The sequence below is a fragment of the Pseudophryne corroboree genome, unplaced genomic scaffold (assembly GCF_028390025.1).
Source record: "Pseudophryne corroboree isolate aPseCor3 unplaced genomic scaffold, aPseCor3.hap2 scaffold_697, whole genome shotgun sequence".
Taxonomy (NCBI): Eukaryota; Metazoa; Chordata; class Amphibia; order Anura; family Myobatrachidae; genus Pseudophryne; species Pseudophryne corroboree.
The window spans coordinates 222,056-230,333 of record NW_026970281.1 but is presented as its reverse complement, the minus strand read 5'-3'; the positions used below and the strand labels follow the sequence as shown (position 1 = coordinate 230,333).

Here is an 8,278-nt window from a genome sequence, read left to right as displayed (position 1 = left end):
TTGCAAAGTGTCTCTGTGGCGCAATCGGTTAGTGTGTTCAGCTATTAATCAAAAGGTTGGTGGTTCAATCCCACCCAGGGATGTAATTGACCTGGTGATCAGATTTTGGTGATATTTAAGTAGACAAGTCAAAATTTCGAAACCCCCTGTTATGGTGTAGGGTACCTGGCCTTCTCTGATGTAATCAGAGTTAGATTTGATTCAGTGATTTTATAAAAACAGCTAGGAAGCACAATTTAGCAGTGGGTTGCAGAGAAAAAGAAAAATGCTGGCAGAAAAATCCAATTGAGTGATTAAACAGCTCTTCATTTTCTGGCTTTATTTTTATGCTAACTAATTTGTTCTCTGAAAAGTGTCCACAAAGCCAAGTATCTGATTAACATATTTGTAGGGATGGTTTTTCACCTATTACTAAATTAAACTTGCTTCATTGGAAAGGCAGCAAGATGCATCCTCATTTCAATATCTACTGAAATAATACAGGTTGACACCAGGAAACATTAACGCCACTGCATCCTTGCTGCTTTCTCATGTGGAAGTCTGTTTAATGTGAAAACAAGGTGATATCTAATTAGCACACAGGTAAGGAATTAAGAAAATCTTTATTTAAGGGTGAAGATGTTTCGCACAAAATCGTTGCCCCAATGCATCATTGAAATTCAAGCTGGAAAGATGATTTTAATATATCACTTGTACATTTTGTATTGCCCTTCTGGTGACAATGTAGTTTGTTTTTGTCAATTACCATTTTAATAATAGGGTAAAGAAAATTAAGTGGATTTTTGAAAGAAAACAATACTGTCAATATACTATTAAAACAAATTAAAATGGTAAAAGTTATTGTACTTTAAGTAAAAATAAAAGCTAAAATATCAATCCCAGTTTTGGATTACTTTAATGAACAACAAAAAAATGCATATAGCAAAGGATAGTTTCAATCTGCCTACCTCTGGGTTATGGACCCAGCATGCTTCCATTGCAGTACTCTGCTGCACATGTAAGTGCAAGAGATCCTGAAGCACTCACTCATCATGCGAAAGTACCAATGTGTTTCTTCATTGGTTGCTGGAAGAAACATCTTACAAACACTCTCCAGATTATTGACTTTTTAAAGTTTTTCTAGGAAACGTTCTAGATGAATGCTTATTAGTCTTTGTCAGTATATACTTTTTGCAAAGTGTCTCTGTGGCGCAATCGGTTAGTGTGTTCAGCTAACCCTTGTGCACTATCCTGACTTCTCCTCCTGTCTGCTTACTTTGTGCCTTCCAATGCACAATGCAAACTACAGGTAGTGCTGCAGGGCCCACACCCTTTTACTTGCCTTACGGAGCAGCTCTGGAGCTGTTTCAGTGCCAAGCTGCTGTAAGAAATAAGCTTGAATGCTTCAGAGGCTGGGGCATTGTCAACATGAGCCCCACACCAAAGGAGGGTGGAGGTGTTTAATGCGAACTAGGGGTCATCCAAGCGCCGCAAAAGGCCGCCATACCCTGCACGCCCCTTTTCTCTTTTCATATGCAGATGAGGATTGAAGCCAACTTTGACCCACTGCTTGGATGACATCACCATATGCAAATCCATCTGCTGCAGGCCTTCCCCCCGGAATGCTTGCACTAGTTGTTGCATTTGGTTTGTTGTTTGGGGGTGCTTCAGTATTAGGCAGATTGTTCTCCCAGGGTGAGGTTCATTCATTGCATTTTGGGTATGCTGATCCCTGTGATTTCCCCAAATGTGGGTAACTCGACTGCATTATTTGTGGTAGTGGGGGACTGTGTTTGTGTTTTCCTCTGGTCAGCTCTGGTAAAAGTCAGATTTCTTTGTTTCAGATCTTCCTCTAGCCTTGTTCTTCTTTCGAGAGTTCCCTTGTGCTTCCTCAGTTGGATCTCCTTCAGTTGACAGGGCGGTGCCCGAGCAGCGACCCTCCCCAGCTCAAGCCCAACTCCTACTTACCTGCCAGGTGAGATACTATGATCATGAAGGTGCTTCTTCCAGGGCAAGGCTTACCCATTGCACTCTGGGTGTGCTGCCCCTGCGATTTCCCCAAATGTGGGAAACTTGACTGCATAATTTGTGTTTCCCCTGGTCGGCTCTCGTATAATTCAGATCTCTTTGTCTCAGGTCTCTCTCCAGCCTAGTTTGCTGTCTGTTTCCACTTCTTTTTTCTTGAGCCCCTCCCTTTTATACCCTTGTGCACTATCCTGACTTCTCCTCCTGTCTGCTTACTTTGTGCCTTCCAATGCACAATGCAAACTACACACCCTTTTACTTGCCTTACAGAGCAGCTCTGGAGCTGTTACAGTGCCAAGCTGCTGTAAGAAATCAGCTTGAATGCTTCAGGGGCTGGGGCATTGTCAACATGAGCCCCACACCGAAGGAGGGTGGGGGTGTTTAATGCGAACTAAGGGTCATCCAAGCGCCGCAAAAGGCCGCCATGCCCTGCATGCCCCTTTTCTCTTTTCATATGCAGATGAGGGTTCCAGCCAACTTTGGCCCACTGCTTGGATGACATCACCGTATGCAAATCCGTCTTCTGCAGAACTTCCCCCAGGAATGCTTGTACTAGTTGTTGCATTTGGTTTGTTGTTTGGGGGTGCTTCAGTATTAGGCAGCCTTCTGCCCTCCCATGTTCATCTGAAAATATGTGTTCTCCCTGCAGTTGTTGTCCCCAGATGAGAGTTCCCTTGTGCTGCCTCAGTTGAATCTCCTATACTTGACAGAGATGTGCCTGAGCAGCGGCCCTCCCCAGCCCTATCCCAAATCATACTTATTTTGCATAGGCGATACCATGGTCATGAAGATTGTTCTCCCAGGGTGAGGTTCATTCATTGCATTCTGGGTATGCTGACCCCTGTGATTTCCAAAATGTGGGAAACTCGACTGCATTATTTGTGGTAGTGGGGGACTGTGTTTGTGCTTTCCTCTGGTCAGCTCTGGTAAAAGTCAGATTTCTTTGTCTCAGATCTTCCTCTAGCCTTGTTCTTCTTTCGAGAGTTCCCTTGTGCTGCCTCAGTTGGATCTCCTTCACTTCACAGGGGGTGCCCGAGCAGCAATCCTCCACAGCTCTGGCCCAACTCCTACTTACCTGCCAGGTGAGATACTATGATCTTCACTGTTAGGGCAATCAGGATGTGGAATTCCCTGCCAGGGAAGGTGGTAATGGCGGACTCTGTAATTGGATTTAAAAAAGGAATGGATACATTTCTGAATGAAAAAGCTATCCAAGTTTATAATACTTAAAATATCAACATGGTTAATCCGGGGGTAACATGAGTTGTAGTAGCTAACTAGTCATAATACATTATTAAGCAAGTATGTAGAATCATCACAACTTAAAACAGGTTGAACACGATGGGCAATTTGCCTCTATTCAACCTCAAAAACTATGTTACTATATGTTACTATATTACTATGTTACTGTAGTATACAGAACACCACAATGCAATGAGCAGTGATAGTGAGCACTGATGAGGATACTAGAACTGACACTGAGCAGCAAGATGCAGCACTGGACTATTAGTAATGTACTGTAGTATGCTGAGCACAACAATGCAGCACAAGACAATGAGCAGTGATACTGAGCACTGATGAGGATACTACTGAGAACTGACACTGAGCAGGAGAGACACACTACTAGTATTACTGAGCAGCAATAAGTATCCACTGATACTGAGCACTGATATTGAGATTTCCACTGAGAGAACATAGCCACGTCCTCTCCGCTCTCTCTTCAATGCACGAGTAAAAATGGCGGCAACGCGCAGCTCTTTATATGGAATCCGAATCTCGCGAGAATCCGACAGCGGGATGATGACATTTTCCCTTGTTCATAGAATTTGGGAGTCATTTTGATCCCAAAGTATTATTAACCTCAATAACCATAATTTCCACTCATTTTCAGTCTATTCTTAACACCTTACACCTCACAATATTATTTTTAGTCCTAAAATTTGCACCGAGGTCGCTGGATGACTAAGCTCAGCGACCCAAGTGGCCGACACAAACACCTGGCCCATCTAGGAGTGGCACTGCAGTGTCACGCAGGATAGCCCTTCCAAAAAACACTCCCCAAACAGCACATGACGCAAAGAAAAAAAGAGGCGCAATGAGGTAGCTGTGTGACTAAGCTCAGCGACCCAAGTGGCCGACACAAACACCTGGCCCATCTAGGAGTGGCACTGCAGTGTCACGCAGGATGGCCCTTCCAAAAAACACTCCCCAAACAGCACATGACGCAAAGAAAAAAAGAGGCGCAATGAGGTAGCTGTGTGACTAAGCTCAGCGACCCAAGTGGCCGACACAAACACCTGGCCCATCTAGGAGTGGCACTGCAGTGTCACGCAGGATGGCCCTTCCAAAAACACTCCCCAAACAGCACATGACGCAAAGAAAAAAAGAGGCGCAATGAGGTAGCTGTGTGACTAAGCTCAGCGACCCAAGTGGCCGACACAAACACCTGGCCCATCTAGGAGTGTCACTGCAGTGTCACGCAGGATGGCCCTTCCAAAAAACACTCCCCAAACAGCACATGACGCAAAGAAAAAAAGAGGCGCAATGAGGTAGCTGTGTGACTAAGCTCAGCGACCCAAGTGGCCGACACAAACACGTGGCCCATCTAGGAGTGTCACTGCAGTGTCACGCAGGATGGCCCTTCCAAAAAACACTCCCCAAACAGCACATGACGCAAAGAAAAAAAGAGGCGCAATGAGGTAGCTGTGTGACTAAGCTCAGCGACCCAAGTGGCCGACACAAACACCTGGCCCATCTAGGAGTGGCACTGCAGTGTCACGCAGGATGGCCCTTCCAAAAAACACTCCCCAAACAGCACATGACGCAAAGAAAAATGAAAGAAAAAAGAGGTGCAAGATGGAATTGTCCTTGGGCACTCCCACCCACCCTTATGTTGTATAAACAGGACATGCACACTTTAACCAACCCATCATTTCAGTGACAGGGTCTGCCACACGACTGTGACTGAAATGACGGGTTGGTTTGGACCCCCACCAAAAAAGAAGCAATTAATCTCTCCTTGCACAAACTGGCTCTACAGAGGCAAGATGTCCACCTCATCATCATCCTCCGATTCATCACCGTGTACATCCCCCTCCTCACAGATTATCAATTCGTCCCCACTGGAATCTACCATCTCAGCTCCCTGTGTACTTTGTGGAGGCAATTGCTGCTGGTCAATGTCTCCACGGAGCAATTGATTATAATTCATTTTAATGAACATCATCTTCTCCACATTTTCTGGAAGTAACCTCGTACGCCGATTGCTGACAAGGTGAGCGGCGGCACTAAACACTCTTTCGGAGTACTACTTGTGGGAGGGCAACTTAGGTAGAATAAAGCCAGTTTGTGCAAGGGCCTCCAAATTGCCTCTTTTTCCTGCCAGTATACGTACGGACTGTCTGACGTGCCTACTTGGATGCGGTCACTCATATAATCCTCCACCATTCTTTCAATGGTGAGAGAATCATATGCAGTGACAGTAGACGTCATGTCCGTAATCGTTGGCAGGTCCTTCAGTCCGGACCAGATGTCAGCATCAGCAGTCGCTCCAGACTGCCCTGCATCACCGCCAGCGGGTGGGCTCGGAATTCTGAGCCTTTTCCTCGCACCCCCAATTGCGGGAGAATGTGAAGGAGGAGCTGTTGACCGATCAAGTTCCACTTGACTTGATAATTTTCTCACCAGCAGGTCTTTGAACCCCTGCAGACTTGTGTCTGCCGGAAAGAGAGATACAACGTAGGTTTTAAATCTAGGATCGAGCACGGTGGCCAAAATGTAGTGCTCTGATTTCAACAGATTGACCACCCGTGAATCCTGGTTAAGCGAATGAAGGGCTCCATCCACAAGTCCCACATGCCTAGCGGAATCGCTCTGTCTTAGCTCCTCCTTCAATGTCTCCAGCTTCTTCTGCAAAAGCCTGATGACGGGAATGACCTGACTCAGGCTGGCAGTGTCTGAACTGACTTCACGTGTGGCAAGTTCAAAAGGTTGCAGAACCTTGCACAACGTTGAAATCATTCTCCACTGCGCTTGAGACAGGTGCATTCCACCTCCTATATCGTGGTCAGATGTATAGGCTTGAATGGCCTTTTGCTGCTCCTCCATCCTCTGAAGCATATAGAGGGTTGAATTCCACCTCGTTACCACTTCTTGCTTCAGATGATGGCAGGGCAGGTTCAGGCGTTTTTGGTGTTGCTCCAGTCTTCTGTACGTGGTGCCTGTACGCCGAAAGTGTCCCGCAATTCTTCTGGCCACCGACAGCATCTCTTGCACACCCCTGTCGTTTTTTAAATAATTCTGCACCACCAAATTCAAGGTATGTGCAAAACATGGGACGTGCTGGAATTTGCCCAGATATAATGCACGCACAATATTGCTGGCGTTGTCCGATGCCACAAATCCACAGGAGAGTCCAATTGGGGTAAGCCATTCTGCGATGATCTTCCTCAGTTGCCGTAAGAGGTTTTCAGCTGTGTGCGTATTCTGGAAAGCGGTGATACAAAGCGTAGCCTGCCTAGGAAAGAGTTGGCGTTTGCGAGATGCTGCTACTGGTGCCGCCGCTGCTGTTCTTGCGGCGGGAGTCAATACATCTACCCAGTGGGCTGTCACAGTCATATAGTCCTGAGTCTGCCCTGCCCCATTTGTCCACATGTCCGTGGTTAAGTGGACATTGGGTACAACTGCATTTTTTAGGACACTGGTGAGTCTTTTTCTGAGGTCTGTGTACATTTTCGGTATCGCCTGCCTAGAGAAATGGAACCTAGATGGTATTTGGTACCGGGGACACAGTACCTCAATCAAGTCTATAGTTGGCTCTGAAGTAATGATGGATACCGGAACCACGTTTCTCACCGCCCAGGATGCCAAGGCCTCAGTTATCCGCTTTGCAGCAGGATGACTGCTGTGATATTTCATCTTCCTTGCAAAGGACTGTTGGACAGTCAATTGCTTGGTGGAAGTAGTAAAAGTGGTCTTACGACTTCCCCTCTGGGATGACCATCGACTCCCAGCAGCAACAACAGCAGCGCCAGCAGCAGTAGGCGTTACACTCAAGGATGCATCGGAGGAATCCCAGGCAGGAGAGAACTCGTCAGAATTGCCAGTGACATGGCCTGCAGGACTATTGGCATTCCTGGGGAAGGAGGAAATTGACACTGAGGGAGTTGGTGGGGTGGTTTGCGTGAGCTTGGTTACAAGAGGAAGGGATTTACTGGTCAGTGGACTGCTTCCGCTGTCGCCCAAAGTTTTTGAACTTGTCACTGACTTATGATGAATGCGCTGCAGGTGACGTATAAGGGAGGATGTTCCGAGGTGGTTAACGTCCTTACCCCTACTTATTACAGCTTGACAAAGGCAACACACGGCTTGACACCTGTTGTTCGCATTTCTGTTGAAATACTTCCACACCGAAGAGCAGTTTTTTTTGGTATTTTCACCAGGCATGTCAATGGCCATATTCCTCCCACGGACAACAGGTGTCTCCCCGGGTGCCTGACTTAAACAAACCACCTCACCTCCCCAGCGCCAGCAACACCCATATCCTCCTCATCCTGGTGTACTTCAACACTGACATCTTCAATCTGACTATCAGGAACTGGACTGCGGGTGCTCCTTCCAGCACTTGCAGGGGGTGTGCAAATGGTGGAAGGTGCATGCTCTTCACGTCCAGTGTTGGGAAGGTCAGGCATCGCAACCGACACAATTGGACTCTCCTTGTGGATTTGTGATTTTGAAGAACGCACAGTTCTTTGCTGTGCTTTTGCCAGCTTAAGTCTTTTCATTTTTCTAGCGAGAGGCTGAGTGCTTCCATCCTCATGTGAAGCTGAACCACTAGCCATGAACATAGGCCAGGGCCTCAGCCGTTCCTTGCCACTCCGTGTGGTAAATGGCATATTGGCAAGTTTACGCTTCTCCTCCGACGATTTTTATTTAGATTTTTGAGTCCTTTTTTTTACTGATCTTTTGTGTTTTGAATTTTACATGCTCTGTACTATGACATTGGGCATCGGCCTCGGCAGACGACGTTGATGGAATTTCATCGTCTCGGCCATGACTAGTGGCAGCAGCTTCAGCACGAGGTGGAAGTGGATCTTGATCTTTCCCTATTTTTGGAACCTCAACATTTTTGTTCTCCATATTTTAATAGGCACAACTAAAAGGCACCTCAGGTAAACAATGGAGATGGATGGATACTAGTATACTTATGGATGACGAGTGACTGACGACACAGAGGTAGCTACAGCCGTGGACTACCGTACTGCGTCTGCTAGTA

General features: G+C 46.5%; 2 non-coding genes and 1 pseudogene across 2 annotated transcripts; all 3 read left to right on the top strand.

Moving 5' to 3' along the window:
- Positions 1-1,645: 1,645 nt before the first annotated feature.
- Positions 1,646-1,787, top strand: LOC135038017 (U1 spliceosomal RNA; annotated as a pseudogene).
- A 152-nt stretch (positions 1,788-1,939) lies between these two features.
- Positions 1,940-2,102, top strand: LOC135037995 (U1 spliceosomal RNA). Its single transcript, XR_010232429.1, has one exon. It is a non-coding gene; the product is annotated as a U1 spliceosomal RNA (small nuclear RNA).
- A 655-nt stretch (positions 2,103-2,757) lies between these two features.
- LOC135038053 (U1 spliceosomal RNA) lies at positions 2,758-2,920 on the top strand. The gene has a single exon (XR_010232478.1). It is a non-coding gene; the product is annotated as a U1 spliceosomal RNA (small nuclear RNA).
- Positions 2,921-8,278: the final 5,358 nt, after the last annotated feature.